The sequence below is a fragment of the Amia ocellicauda genome, chromosome 3 (assembly GCF_036373705.1).
Source record: "Amia ocellicauda isolate fAmiCal2 chromosome 3, fAmiCal2.hap1, whole genome shotgun sequence".
Lineage (NCBI taxonomy): Eukaryota > Metazoa > Chordata > Actinopteri > Amiiformes > Amiidae > Amia > Amia ocellicauda.
Window position 1 is genome coordinate 4599045 of NC_089852.1, and position 14041 is coordinate 4613085.

The 14041-nt window shown below is 37.4% G+C and overlaps 1 protein-coding gene across 4 annotated transcripts in view; it reads right to left on the reverse strand.

Moving 5' to 3' along the window:
* The window catches only part of pparg (peroxisome proliferator-activated receptor gamma), a 30789-nt gene that overhangs the window by 14569 nt on the left and 2179 nt on the right, over positions 1-14041 (reverse strand). The window contains exon 1 of one of the 4 annotated variants that reach the window (XM_066697819.1): positions 7624-7823. The exons of 2 other annotated variants lie outside the window; for them this stretch is intronic. The gene's annotated coding sequence lies outside the window, so the exon portion shown is untranslated. Of the gene's footprint in view, positions 1-3615; positions 3664-7623; positions 7824-14041 lie in introns of those variants that run through there. One more of the 4 variants, XM_066697821.1, reaches the window with a different exon arrangement.

Consider the following 14041-nt stretch of genomic DNA (forward strand, 5'->3'; position numbering starts at 1 on the left):
TGTCTATGCACGTGGTATTGGAAGTATTTCTGAGAAAATTTCTACATTTTAAATTCTTTTTAAACAGCTTTCATTTTTAGGTACCCCTTTCAGTGTATGAACTGCAACAAAATCGAGACATTACTGACACATCTGTGAAGTTTATATGTTTGATGTGTTATTTACCTGTGAAATGAAAATGATTATACAATTAGGATGACAAGACGAAATATAATGTGATAAAATAAAGATGCACAGTGAGGACTACAACTACAGTGAACTCTCTGAACTACTAGATACATTCATTTTATATTATTGATACTTTTGTATCCAGTCAATGTCGAGGAGCATGACCACAACTAGTAAAGGAGAGCATTACAATGTTTTGAGTAGTAATAAAATAGTAAAGTTTTAATCATTGATAGATTTCAGACATAGGCTGGGATTATATCAAATCTTTGACCCACCCACTAATGGAGAACTACAAAAGTATACACAGTGGAGACTTTTCTGTAATATGCTTCTTTCCTCTACTCTTAAATTTAACTATAATGTTGCAGGCTTGTATTTGGTTATAAGTCATGGGTCACTATTTTGATTCAGTCTGGCCCCTGGAGAGCTTTCAGATTCTCACGTTTTCTACAAAGACAACTTAACAACTGAAAAGGTATTTTGGCATGTGTTTAGTTTTTAGTTTTGTTTAGGCTAACTTTAGTATTATCAGATTTTGTTTAAAAAATAAATAATTTCAGTCATGAATAGTGAAGACAACCCTGCCCACACAAAACACAAAAGAAATGCAGAAAATGTGATAACTGCACCGATAACTACTTTTATATAATGATTTCCTGTACAGACAGCAGTATGATGTAAAAATGAGCCAATTCGTGAACTCTAACTTGGTTAACCTTTTAGATGAACTCACAATCAGAACGTGCAATAACCGAGGCTGCCTGAACTCGGTTGACATCCAGGTATATTTATATAATCAAGGCCAACAGTTGTTTTAACATGATGAGATTAATTAATAGATAACCTGCTATCTTTCCCCTTTGCACATATACAGATAATTGTTATAATTATCCCTGCTTGCCAAATAAGAGCCTATTTATCGCTGATCTGAATCGTTAGAAAGCAGCACATTACAATTCCAGGTGTGTGTACAGTATACTATACTGTAGGTTAGCACAGAGAGGCCAAAACAGGAAATCAGTCCCCCCAAATGCCTTTTTCCCTGCTAACATACCAACATGTTTTCCAAAATATATCTAGTATACCAAAGATTTTGTTATTATTTCCAATCGTGTTCCTATTTTAAAGTACTTATTTTTTCCTCTAACAGTATTCCATACAACACTCCCCAGCCAGTGGGCTTCCTCTTAAATTGATTTATTCAAATACTAACACCCCCCCCCCCCATCTCAACAAAATTTCCATAGGACATTTTGAAAGGAAAGTAGTGGGCAGTGGACTATAAATAGCCTTTGTTAAGACTCAGTTTCCGTACATGTCGATGTCCATTTTGCAATTAGGAAAACAGGCTCCTTGCAGGGGGACCTTTGCTCCGATTGGCGAGTGTTGAGAATATCGGTGCCAGAGTGCTAGTGTGGGAGCCAAACTCCCCCAGTCACACCAGTGGCTGAATCACGCACTAATGACTTGTTTTTCAAATACCGACTCCCTGATCTGATGATGAAACATTTAAGCAACAGTTATTATTAGCAGTTTTTCAGCAACATATGTCAGATCAGTGTCAAATCTGCTCACCGCGGAACAAAATAAAAGATCAGTATTTTGGGGTCGCTGGCAGTGAACAAGTTAAAACCTGACACGAATCACAAAGGTAAAGCACAGAGGCATGATATAATAGTATTACACGAATAATAAAAAAGTTTATACAGTTTATTAACAAAAGGCTGCGACCAACCCTTTTTTAAATTGATGAAAACCCCAGCGCCTTGTCTAATCTTTTATTAATCACAACAGGTTAGACTGACATGGTTTCTGCAGCTTTTCTTAAAGCCATGGAACTGAAATGTCCTCTAAGTATTAGACACAAAGTATAAATTATATTCATAGGATGACCGGTAATGAACAAATCCCTTAACTTGTTGACACCACTAAGTGATGATCGTTTTTTCCCTTCATATGAAAGGAGCTCATTCTTAGGGAGAGTAACTTATGGCGAGTTCAGATGAAATTACCTCCTTAGGGAGATTCTTGCAAAATGCAGTGCAATGTTTTATATTAATCTTTCTTAACATTAAATCTCCTGCCAGAAATCCACAGCAAAATCACTGGAAAAGCTAGCTTATCATCATTTTTTATTTAGTAACCATTTTAATGTTCATCAGGCTGCTTTATACATATTTTCACGATTAAATGAATACCTGCCACCTGAGGGCCGGGAAGCGGGTTTAGAGAACTACAAAGAAACTAAAGAACCTGGAAGGAAATGTTAGATCTGGGTATCAAAGGGCTGAGGAAAAAAATACAGGTGTGATTGAATGTCTCAAAAAATAGTTAAAACTGCACATTTTAAGTTGTTCTGAAGCACGTACTTCTCCTTCAAAACAGATCACAATTTAACCTGTAACTAACAGGCTTTTCACAACACCTATCACAAACTCCTGTCAAACTCACAACTCACAACATGCAACATTTAGCTTAACTACTTACATTAATACACAGAAAAAAACAACATTAATATAACTTTAGTTCCAATCTTACTGTAACCCGTATCTACTGTGACCCCAGTCCATCCTTAAATCTAGCAAATGCCAATCTGGGAAAGTTAACCCTAGCACAAGTCATTCTATATTTCTAAATACAGTTGCTGTACGTTTTATGTCTGTCATTATCATCCTCCACAAACCACACGTGCACAACAAAGCATAGAGACATCAAACCAGATGCACTTTGAAATTAGCTTTTGGTTTTAGATGCACCAAGTAAAATAATTCATAGTGTAATTAAAAATAAGCAGCTGAACTTATTTCTGTCAGCATTAACCTGACATTACAACTGTGTCTGACTACAGTGACTACATTTTAAAATGCAATCAGTTGCAACTTTTTCAATACATATATTGCACATCTATAGTACATCTATACAAGAGTACCTGTGTAGTTCCTATTCCACTAGTAACCAGTCCCTATATACTGGACAACAGTTTGTTTATTTAATTATTTTTATGTTCCAAAAAGGAACCTGGATTATAAACACAAATTCAGTGGCACGTTGTTCTTCAGAATTAAAATTAAACCCCAGAAAATCAAACCATAGTCCATAGAAACAGAGTTCAATCCCTTTCATTATATTTTCTATTAAATGTATAGATATCTATAGTAGCTGTTACTAATTCCAGTTCACAGTACAAATTGTATGCACCAGACAAACAATAACTGGTAACTAACTATTTATTTATTATTGATACATACCAGTACCTTAAAAAATAATTCAGTCACAATCGTGTTTAAAAGGTCAGTTAGATTTTTTCCAACTTGTTTCAGAATTGTATCCTTTACTAATAAAATATTTAAACATAAATCTTATAAATAGAACACTTTAGTTTAAACAGATCTAAAACACATTTTGGTTTAAATTTGTGGAATAGACATTGAGATCACACCCTACCTCGGTGGCGCTTCTGAAATGATGCAGTTTGTGAAAGAATCACAGGCCGGTGTCTCTGTAAACAACAGGAGAGACACCAGTGGAACCTGAAAAACCACATTCAAACAACCTCGACACGAAAATATAGCTTCATTGAGAAATGTGACTAATCACTGAGACAATCTCTAGGACGGTTCATTATTTCAACAAGTGCAATAATGTATAAATGCATACGTGTGTGTGTAACAGCTTCTATGTGATTATTTTTATTTTAAGTTACACTACTTAAGTTTCTGACTGCCGAGTAAAACCATAATTTTGTCAGAGCTAGCAGTCCATTCATTGTTTACATTTTTTGTGCTAAGTCAGAGAAAAGTAAGTCTGAACTCAGCTAACCATCACTGCAGGAATTCAGATAAGTCTGTTCCTGCAGAAAAACTCCAGTCCAGGAATGCAGAAATTAGTACTACCTTAAAAATACCAAGTCAAACTGTTGCTAAAGATAGTGAATAAAGTGGTAACTGACATAGTGGTAATTAGCACAAAACTACTAAGGATATTGCATGGATTCCTTTAATGTGTTATATAATGATATTTAATTCAGGTCAATATTGCAATTTTAAGGAAATCAGTGTATGGACCAGGTATTCTCTGTTTTATTCTGCTAAAGAATGACTTATGACAGTAACATTATACACACAAAACTACAAATGTAAGGAAAGTGTAATTCTATATATGTCAAGAAATGGTTAATGCCTGCCCTTGTGCTCACGGAGACGTTCACTGTACAAGCAACACGCATGAAGGAATTCAAGATTCAATGCTGATAACCAGTGGAAGTCTCACAGTTTCCCGCTTTCGAGTTTCGTTGTAAAAAAGACAGGCATAACCCTTATGAAAAAATGGGGAATAGCACCCCTGGGGCTATTTGTCAAGTACTGTGCTGATTAAGTGTTACTCAAAACAAATGCCATTGAATGTATCCCATACCACTCAAGGCATTGCCACTGAGTTTTTAGGCTCTCAAAATAATCTTTGAATGGTGGCAGATCAGGTATTATTGGACCCCAAACAATACAGAAACTAATTATATATAGGAGACAGTGTCTGTAGGACACAGTAAGGAGGGCGAGTTGGTGGGGGCCCTTGCTGTTCTGGCAGGGTTTATCCTAACTGCTATAGACTACCACTTATAACCTCCACCTGCTGCTGATGATTCACTAAAACCTAGGCCAGGACCGCATTCAGCTAGGCCTGCGCTCGTCAGCCTGCCTGCTGCCACATGGGCCTGGGAATCTCCCTCCATGGTGTCAACACCCCCCTCCTGGTACCAACCGCTGCTGGGTTGAGACACCAAGGAGACAGCGGTCAGGTGTCCAACAAAGTTTATTGTTGAAGAATGGAGCGAAGCAGTAGGCTGGGGGTGCAGTTCGCAAAACAAAGAAATTACCGAAACACAAACTGAATGAAAATAACTCCTCAGAAACTCCTCAGAAACCTTCTTCTGGGCTTATGGGGTTGGTGACATTGTTTGGCTTATCAATCATCCATGGTAAACCAAAATCTCCTTCTTGGAGCTTTCCAGACCTCTTTAACACTCATATCAAACAAACAACCATTAGTATGGCTACGATTTTTCACAGAGATAATTGTGTTTACCTATCTGCCTTTTAAAATGTTTTCGACGACTATGTTTCTTAATCAGACTCCTGTGAAAACTAATAATTGTGATGCGATTGTATTTATTGACGTGGCTGCACTGAGAAAGAGCATCCAGATCACTTTGTATTAAGGTAATTCCACAACACCGCAATTTAATTTTTTCCAATTATTATTCTGTTTAGTTAATGAATCTGTCACAATGCAACACGTCTTCTATATTTCTACAATGTAGCCAACCTCCTTAGCACAAAATGCTTCAACGTCTTTTGCTCATACTAGCTATGGGTCAAACTGAATTTGATTATAATAGCTTTCACTGAGTCTTATTAAGAAAGGACGTCGGCTACAAACGTTGTAAAAGGCAGGTAGGTAAACACAATTATCTCCGCAACAAAATTGTAGCCCTAACCATTAGGCCTTACTACCAGATATCTGTTTATCTCTCTACTCCCCCGCCCCCCCCCCAAGTCTAGAGAGAGGCTTTTATCCACTGCAGAGTGCAGAACGGTGTAGACTCCACCAGGTGCAACCAATCAGCCATCCCAGCAGCCTCTCTGACTCCACTGCAATTAGCTGAACGCCAGAGCTGCCATGCCCCAAACACAGCCAACCAATCAGAGTGCCTGTCCTCACAAGACTGACTCCCTTTCAGGTGTGAGAAATTGTCTACATAAATGACTGCAAATGAGAATGCAGCTCTGTGTGGCCCCTGCAAGTGAGAAATGGCTCACTCATATATTATAATGATATTGTGGGAGGCGTGGGAGGCATGGGAGGGTAAGAGGAATTTCCCTGCACCTCTTGGGACACATGGGGCAGGACTTTACTTGCGGAACACCTGACCTGCTGTTCCCACCATGACTGACTCGATTAAACAGGAAGCGACAGCGACTTTGAGCAGGCATAGAGCAGCCACGATAAGGAGAGTCCACTGCCCACTACTGTCATATAGTGAAAGGTAAATTATACTGTATGATGTTTAAACACTACCTTTGTTCCAGGCATTACAAATGTCAGTCAATCAGTTGTTATGTAATATAGTGCCTTTCGCAAATGCAATGCTTCAATGAATGCTTTGTACAGCTAAAGAGAAATATGACTTGTAATGTCATTGCAAAAAACAATTCTAGATATTACAAAACCACGCATCAGTCTCTTGTAACAAATGGGAACATGATATGAAATTCGAAACAAATGTCTGGTAGTAAAATAAAAAAATATATAAATGTTTTCATGTTACGCCTACTGTGTGGTGATCAATTATTTCAGAAAGATAGTTGGCCCCATTTCCTGACACGCACCCCTGCTTTATTCGTCACCCTTCAATGGAAGACCCAGGTGAAGAGTACAAAACTTCAAAACCCACCACAAGGGTTTAAGAGTTGAGTAGAAAAAGCTGTGAACTCCTGACCCCGGTAGTGGTTAGACTGCCAGAAAACTGTGCCCAGAAGTCTTACACCCATGTGGCACATTGCACAAACTTTCTATACGTCTGCTTTTCACTGATACATTTCTACATGTTCACTAGGCTGATAGGGATTTTAGTATGAATAGTACTCATCTATGAAATACCCTGACGGCATTGTTTCTGATAAAAGTTCATGAACCTAAACCATTTTATCACTTCATCAACTTTAAAGGAGGCTGTGCTGTCAACAACTAAAACAAGGGGAAAGCCTGAGTTTGTTTCATTTATTGAGTTTATTTCCACATTTATTTGAAAGCCTTAACCAATCTGATTATGCTAATCTGGTGATTTAAACCCACACAGAATTTCCAATACCAATACCTCCAACCTCAAATGATCTCTTTGTCAGTATTTTAACAGATAAACTATTGGAGCATTTTTAATGTTGGTTATTCAAAATCTTTCACTAAATATCTGAAAGCGCTGCTGGCAATAATAATGGGAACGGTAAACTTGTTTGCCTTTCTAAGGAAATGTGAGATGATTTGATGGTTGACCAACAAGGAAACTAGTTGCATTCACGGAGAATCAGATTTTATAATTTCAAGCTGTATACCATGTCAATAATAGATGGTAACAGAAGACATGGCCGAATTACAATTTCTTCCTAATATGAAAACAAAACAATGTCTATGTAAACGTTAAATATAAATTTTTGTGTTATTTCTCATTAAAGAGTTTTTTTCAATTTTCTCTGAAGTACAATAACTTCTTCATGAATAATAAAAAAGTATTTTAATGAAAGTGATACCAACCCCCTGGATAAAATAAAGAAGCAAATAATTGTTCTTCAATTCCCAACTGAAGTACTTTCAGCGTTTTAATTCGGGTCACTATTTTACAAATACTAACTAACCATTAACTGAAAGCAAACAAAAATGACAAGGGACAGAACTCACCTTGTATTCTTTAAAGAGGCAAATCCAAACTTTATATTTTTCCATTACGATGATAGTGCTGAACTTTTGACTTTTAGCAAGTGGTTCATGCCTTTCGGTGGATTTACCCAATTTCAAGGAACTAAAACACGCACTTTCCGATTTTGACACACTGTAACCTTAGCAAAAGTGCAGACAGCTAACAATCATGTGGCCTCTGAGTCGAGTATTAGTAGACCCAGATGACTTCCTGTTGCTTCATTCTTACTGACAGACACTCAGTTGCACTTCTCTCGATGGAGACTGATAATGATTTGTTTTGTTAGATTTGTTTGCCTTCTTTGAAATATCTTGCCGTTTTTTTAAGTAGAAATCTGTGGTTTCACAAAGAACATACAGTTGACGTGAAATAAATACTAATAGCTTATGATCACAGTCCATAAAAAGTAAAGCATGGAGAGGTTTATGTTCATTTACACTGTATTAGGAACATTATTGTTTAAAAAAATCAAATATTGATCACATTTACCCAAGAGAGCTGTTACCTTATCACAGAAAAGCATTTGAGACAGTTGAATATGAAAGAAAAACAACACTTAGGCAGCTTTAAATGATTTCCTTTGATTGTAAAAAAGAATCTAAAAATGCATTCTCACATTTTTTTAAATACAGAATACACCTTTAGCAAAAGAAAAAACAAGGTTTGTTAACCTTTGTACTCCAGCCTATCAACTGCATTACACAGATAAACACTAGATCCCAGGCTAGCTAAATAGTTTGGTTCTATTTTTATGTTACACAATCTAGGGGCTAGTCTTACCGACAGACAAAAGTTTGATCGGAGACATATATAACCAGCTTAGTTAATTTAGCATACTAGATTTGATAATACCAACAATCTGTGAGTAAAAAGCTGAAAGACAATGCTCCTAGATTTAGCTACAATTTTATTTGTGAGAACTATCTGCAGAGTTGCATCATATCATGAAGATACTCAGGAAATGCAACGGGCAGGATCTCAAAGACAAGCTCATACACTTGACTACGAGAGAAACACAGACAATAATCGTGGCTTAAAATGGAATTTGCACTCGTAACCGTGTACATAATACATATGGTTGACACAAATTATGCATCGAAATAGGGAACATCTACTTTAAGGTATCAATACCAAGTCGAAGCTTCTATCTCAGTTGGAAGACATGGGCCTAATTCTTTACCAAGAAGTCCTCCTGGGATTCTGAAAGGCCTATTGGAATCCGTTCAATAACACGCTTCTGGCAAGTGTTCGGCATCCCGAGACCTTTATTGTGCAGCTCCCTGGGAATTTGGGTTTGCACAATATATAAAGACATAACCTTTTGCCTAATTTCTTTTAATAGGAATGAGTTAACGGTTGATTACTCCTCCGGGAGCTGCCGAGCTTCCTTCACGGATAAGGAACAGAACCACAGCAGTCAAGGACTCGGCTCAGCTCTGGTGCTGTAGCTGTGGTGGCCTGCAGGAGGAGCAGACATCGTTTTTCGATGTGGGAAGAAAAGTCAGGAGTTGACTGGACATCTAAACATGTAAATGCTCTTTATGACCTTAGGTAACCCCTATAAATAGTCATTTGATTTATTTTGTATTGTTTACTATTACAGTTTGACATTGTTTTTTTTTTTTTTTTTTGAGCACCCCTCCCAAATTTAGGTGAAAGGGCTCAATCACAACCAGGCTGAACAATACAGTAACCTATGTCCTGAGATGCTACACTTACTTACGTCCTTCTAGGTGACTAGTTTTGAATACGATTCTCTCCTTAATTGCCTATTGTTTTTATTTTAATCGTTAAAGGATCAGGAAATAAAATCTGAAATTGTTCAGTTAGGGACTAGCCAACTCTGGTCTGTGAGAGGGTTTCATTCTGAATGATCTGTAAAGTACTTTGATGGAGAGTCCCAGCTTTTGAAAATGCTCGAGTTCAAAGTGTTAAGCAACTGAAGATTAAGGATGGATGGAAACTAGTGGGTATGGCCCTTGAGGACCAGGGTTCACCACCCAAGTAGTAATTCTGTGGCTCTCATTGGTTTTGCACTACTGTATGACACATTATAAAGTGCTAATGTACAAATCTATATTAAAGATGAAGTGTGTATGACACTAATTATAGACATCAGAACATTTTACAAGAATTATATTAGTTAGAACTGACAGTGGCTTTCTAATAGCCACTTTTCAACACTTATATTGGAAAAGAAAGCACACTTTTGTATTTAAAAAAGGTAAATGATGTCTATTAAAAAAAGGTGTGGGATTAAAAAGGATCTAAAATGCCCCAGATATGATGCACAAGAATGTAAGGAATGTTCATGTTCAGACACAAACCGGACATAAAAGATGATACAGACACTGTAACAGACCAGCACCGGTAACAACTTGATGAAAGACACGAGGTTAAGAAAGAAGAAGTACCTGAATTCTCCATATCACTTATCTCTATCTGTGTGGGCGAAATTTGGGATACAGGCTTTTCTACCTTCACAGAGGCTGTTTATTCAAGGTGGTTCAGAAAGTTGCGTGAGAGCAGAAACATGAAGTGACAAAACACAGGGGCCCCATTAGAAACTCTCTAATCAGTGATTTGCTACAACTGACACACCTTCCATTTATTGTAGTTCAAAGTCCTTCAAGCAAAAGCACATCTCGGCACATGAAGTATACATACAACTCTGGGGCTCCTTCAAGCCAGTGCTTAGAGATAATATACATACACACAAACATAGATAATATACATACTGACTTTCATTCAATGTGCTGTAGCTGTTATAATGTATACCTATAGCATACACTGCAGAAGCTTGTTTACTAACCTCTTACTTATTGATTTTTAAAAATGCAATTATTTTCAGTAAGACGGAGTCACTTTACAAATGCACATAAAAGCACATTTGGATGTATATATTTCATTTTGAAGTCCATTATGTCTGACATGTAGTTACAAATTCAACACATGAAAGCATTAATCAATGTAGTAAAATGATCCCAAAATAATAAGTTCCTTCTTCATTCCACCCCCAAAAAGGTCAGGTTGCACTCAAACACCCACACCTATCTGAGCTATTGAAGTTAATGCATATTAAAACAATACATTTCATACAAAGTATAGGACTAAATAAAATGTGTTTTTTTGCCCAAGACTCTTAATTGGCATTTTGACTTCTGACTCATCGGAAATCAAGATATTTACATTTAGGAAACTATTGCATAAAGTTAAAAGTAATTATAGGCGAACTGCTTTAAGCGAGGCGCAATGATGTGTCACAATGCAGTTTCCTTCAAAGTTCCTTCAAAGTTCACATAGAAGTAATATTAAGTGAAAAAACGGTACAAGGGTACGTGCCTCGACATCGTCGTCTTCTACACTGATGCAAATCTTCACAAAGTTGCATCATTAGAAAGATGGGGAAGACATTTAATTTAAAGTATGAATAGAGATTCACACCGCATATATATTATACATTTAAATCCAAATAGTTGTATTTAATTTATAGTGTCACTGATGTTATATTTTCAAGGAGTGTGATTTTACATCCTATACATTTTTTTTTTATGAATATATAAAACTATGGAAATCCTTTCTCTTCCTGTTTGTGGCCAAAAGATACCAATACATGTTTTTTACAATCAAATTTGGATTTCGATCTTTTAGTCTAATAGTATTAGGTCTTTTTTTTTTATAATCAGTTTTCTGTCAAATTTGCTACAGGAGTTTGAATAACTTTCATCTTACTTTTCTTGTCATTGACAACATAACTTGTTTGATCTGTTCAGAGAATGATTTCCAAGTAAATTAAAAATATTGATCCTAATTCCTTGATATGACATGTCCAACTTATGCTTTTGTTGAAGTGGTGCTTAATGAGGTACTTTGAATATACAGTGAGGGAAAAAAGTATTTGATCCCCTGCTGATTTTGTACGTTTGCCCACTGACAAAGAAATGATCAGTCTATAATTTTAATGGTAGGTGTATTTTAACAGTGAGAGACAGAATAACAACAAGAAAATCCAGAAAAACGCATTTCAAAAAAGTTATAAATTGATTTGCATGTTAATGAGGGAAATAAGTATTTGACCCCTTCGACTTCGTACTTGGTGGCAAAACCCTTGTTGGCAATCACAGAGGTCAGACGTTTCTTGTAGTTGGCCACCAGGTTTGCACACATCTCAGGAGGGATTTTGTCCCACTCCTCTTTGCAGATCCTCTCCAAGTCATTAAGGTTTCGAGGCTGACGTTTGGCAACTCGAACCTTCAGCTCCCTCCACAGATTTTCTATGGGATTAAGGTCTGGAGACTGGCTAGGCCACTCCAGGACCTTAATGTGCTTCTTCTTGAGCCACTCCTTTGATGCCTTGGCTGTGTGTTTTGGGTCATTGTCATGCTGGAATACCCATCCACGACCCATTTTCAATGCCCTGGCTGAGGGAAGGAGGTTCTCACCCAAGATTTTATGGTACATGGCCCCGTCCATCGAAAAACACCCCCAAAGCATAATGTTTCCACCTCCATGTTTGACGGTGGGGATGGTGTTCTTGGGGTCATTCCTCCTTCTCCAAACACGGCGAGTTGAGTTGATGCCAAAGAGCTCGATTTTTGGTCTCATCTGACCACAACACTTTCACCCAGTTCTCCTCTGAATCATTCAGATGTTCATTGGCAAACTTCAGACGGGCCTGTACATGTGCTTTCTTGAGCAGGGGGACCTTGTGGGCGCTGCAGGATTTCAGTCCTTCACGGCATAGTGTGTTACCAATTGTTTTCTTGGTGACTATGGTCCCAGCTGCCTTGAGATCATTAACAAGATCCTCCTGTGTAGTTCTGGGCTGATTCCTCACCGTTCTCATGATCATTGAAACTCCACGAGGTGAGATCTTGCATGGAGCCCCAGACCGAGGGAGACTGACAGTTATTTTGTGTTTCTTCCATTTGTGAATAATCGCACCAACTGTTGTCACCTTCTCACCAAGCTGCTTGGCGATGGTCTTGTAGCCCATTCCAGCCTTGTGTAGGTCTACACTCTTGTCCCTGACATCCTTGGACAGCTCTTTGGTCTTGGCCATGGTGGAGAGTTTGGAATCTGATTGATTGATTGCTTCTGTGGACAGGTGTCTTTTATACAGGTAACGAGCTGAGATTAGGAGCTCTCCCTTTAAGAGATGTTCCTAATCTCAGCTCGTTACCTGTATAAAAGACACCTGGGAGCCAGAAATCTTGCTGATTGATAGGGGATCAAATACTTATTTCCCTCATTAACATGCAAATCAATGTATAACTTTTTTGAAATGCGTTTTTCTGGATTTTTTTGTTGTTATTCTGTCTCTCACTGTTAAAATACACCTACCATTAAAATTATAGACTGATCATTTCTTTGTCAGTGGGCAAACGTACAAAATCAGCAGGGGATCAAATACCTTTTTCCCTCACTGTATTACTTCCTAATAAGACTCGGCTGTAAAAGCCTTTAAAGACAGATACACTGCCAGGGCTACTGATTCATACAAATATAAATAGTTGACTGAGTGAATGAAAGATCAAAAAGAGGTTATGGTGAAAGAATTAATATCAGTAAAGATGTAAAAAGTAGTTCTCCTCTAAAATCTCTTTAAATAGAATTATTCAAATAAGCTCCACATAAACAGGAAGTCTGAATTCGGGGAAGCTTTTACTTGTCATAGAGGACACTTCTCATTTAGATCGCGCTTTTCACACAGGTCAGTCTTATAACTTTCAGTATGTCATCACATCTAGCAGCTGACTTTTGCATGGCAAAAATGATTAATCACAATAGCATGCTAATAGTGCTGTATTATTCTGATGGGGGGAAGGTCTACAAACGTTAATTTTCAAATATAACTATGAGGATAGCTGTCGCTCAGGTGGTAAGGCAGGTGTCAACAAACACCACTTTATCTGCTGGTTTTCCATAGTTCATGAAGGTCGTATTTGTAATGGAATACTTATTTATATATTTGTACCATGCAGAACATGTATGCAACGATTCCAAAAAACACATCCTGGAAAGATATCCCACACACTAAATTAGTTTGTTAACTCAATTATAAAAGGAAGTGGATAACCACACCAAAGTTGTATGCTTGAAACCTTAAGGGCTCGATGAATAGTAAGAATATGCATTCAGTTCAATTATTTTAGTCAGATGACTGCAGTCCATTTCACATGTATATTAATTGTCAATCTTATATGATACAACAAGTAAAGCAGTATTGATGAGACTTTAAAATCGCACACTGAAATATGGATGGAAGTGGTTATAGGGCACACATACAGTCTGAATTGCTATATTTTTTCTTTGAAATAAATAAATAGGTGCCAAATGTGTCCCCTAGCTCAAAAAGCATTAACAACGTCTACTTGTTGGTTCAGTATTTATATGTAA